Genomic DNA, 2,558 nt, shown 5'->3' with positions numbered 1-2,558 from the left:
AAGGGCCTTTACTTTCCCCCTGAGGGTAGGAAAATCATGATCGGGATAGCGGACGTAAAGCTATTGAACTTAGGTATGCTCTTTCCTTTTGTCGAAGTGGAATCGTAGAACAGAATGTGATACGATGAGATAGAATGCAATAGAAATAGAAACAAGGATAGCGAACGGGTTACCTACTCCTAAGGGTCAAAGCAAGCCCTTTAATTCAATTCTTTATTCTTACATTAAAATTCTTACATTAAAGAATGAATAAAATCTCCCCAAGTAGGATTCGAACCTACGACCAGTCAGTTAACAGCCGACCGCTCTACCACTGAGCTACTGAGGAACAAGGGGGGATTCGACCTCCTAGAGTTCAACTCCCGCTCTCAACCCATGAACAATATGAGTCCGAAGCTTCTTTCGTAACTCCCATAATTTCTTCGTAGTGGCTCCGTTCCATGCCTCATTTCATAGGGAAGCCCAAAGTGGCTCTATTTCATTCTATTTCACTTCCTAGCACTTCCTATCATTTAATATCCATCCCTTTGGTCTTATTGACATAAGAGATGTCATTTATAGTCTATCTCTTTCTATATATGGAAAGTCAAGAAATTCTCATCGAAACATCGAGAAATTGTGCATATAGAAAACTCTAAAGAAAGAAAAAAAGGAGACCCATGCCATGATTTTCAAATCTTTTCTATTTAGTAGTCTAAGTTTCTCGATGAGGATAATTAATTCGGTCGTTGTGGTCGGACTCTATTATGGATTTCTGACTACATTCTCCATAGGTCCCTCTTAGATCTTCTTTCTCCAATCTTGGATTAGGGAAGAAGGAGATATTCGCGACTACTGGCGATTTCATTATGGGGCAGCTCATGATCTTCATATCGATCTATTATCCACCTCTGTATCTATTCTTTCTTAGCTAAACAGGTGGAAGATCTATCCAATTTGGTTATATTATATCATGGACTCGAAAAACGGATCTGAATTTGACTGAAATGCACGATCTTCACAGGTATCACTTTTCACGATACCTAAAAGGTGGAATAGCGATTTTCGAACCATTTCCTATAAGAGAATGGTTTCCATTACTTTGAGAAATGGATTCTTATATCAAACTATAGCTATTGCATTAAAGAAGAAAAGAAACTAATAGAAGTCGAAGACGCGGAATGATAGTGAATAGAGAGAAAGATTCTTCTGATTTTCTTGTTTCTATCTACTAGACGCCGTAGAGAATTGAGAATTTTCATGTCTTTCAATTCTCGTACTCGTAATTGGAAAGTTATGGAAGGAGACCCATCATTTTGCAATGAAAACAACATATAAAACTCTGGACAATTTCGAAATCAGGCCAAGCGTCTTAATACATATGCAAAAAAATTCATTATTGGCCCACCATTGATTAGAAGATTTAGCTTGTATGAATCGCTATTGGTTTGATACGAATAATGACAATCGTTTCAGTATGTTAAGGATACAGATGTATCCACAATTCATTTAGAGTTACTTAATAGTCTATTTCTTATACCATATCTCTATCCCGTGAAATTCTCGAGCCAAAAGATGGATGCATATGCTGTGTTTCATTTTGCTAAATGATATCAATTAAATGGTGTATCAATTCCATAAATTGCATATAGCAATAAATAAATCAGCAAAATTCTTTCTAATATTTTAGATAGAAGAAACATTTCTTCTATCTAAAATATTAGAAAGAATGTACCCTTCTATCCAAATCCAATTTGCATCGATAAAATAAATCCAAATTCCAGTAGTAGATGAATAATTGCAAATTTGTGTGTGTACGAGATTAGAATAACTTCAAAATAACTGACATAATTTTGTATTTTTCCTGATCAGAAAAATACATGAAAAAGAAAGGAGGTAGAAAAATTTTGGATTTATGGTTAAAGAAGAAAAAGAAGAAAACAGGGGTTCTGTTGAATTTCAAGTATTCAGTTTCACCAATAAGATACGGAGACTTGCTTCACATTTGGAATTACACAAAAAAGATTTTTCATCGGAAAGAGGTCTACGAAGACTTTTGGGAAAACGTCGACGTTTGCTGGCTTATTTGGCAAAGAAAAATAGAGTACGTTATAAGAAATTAATCGGTCAGTTGAATATTCGGGAGCAGTAATTTAATCGTTCAAATTTTTTTCTTGTTTTATTATTTTTTTAGTAGTCTTATAGTAGTCTTAGATTTTTCATTTTGATGAGCCTCGCTTTGAGGAATTCATGGAATAATCCATTTTCATGGAATAATGAATTAAGGAAGAAAGGATATGAGTCTACCGCTTACAAGAAAAGATCTCATGATAGTCAATATGGGCCCTCAACACCCATCAATGCATGGTGTTCTTCGACTGATCGTTACTCTCGATGGTGAGGATGTTATTGATTGTGAACCCATATTAGGGTATTTACACAGAGGAATGGAAAAAATCGCGGAAAACCGAACTATTATACAATACTTACCTTATGTAACAAGGATATAGAGAGATTGTAGAAAGGGGATAGGATAGTTATTTTTGCAAGAGACTTGTTGTAAATTCCTTAACTTAAGA

Source organism: Triticum urartu, unplaced genomic scaffold (genome assembly GCF_056163025.1).
Source record: "Triticum urartu cultivar PI428250 unplaced genomic scaffold, HENAU_Tu73 scaffold1, whole genome shotgun sequence".
NCBI lineage: Eukaryota > Viridiplantae > Streptophyta > Magnoliopsida > Poales > Poaceae > Triticum > Triticum urartu.
This window is presented reverse-complemented; position numbering follows the sequence as displayed.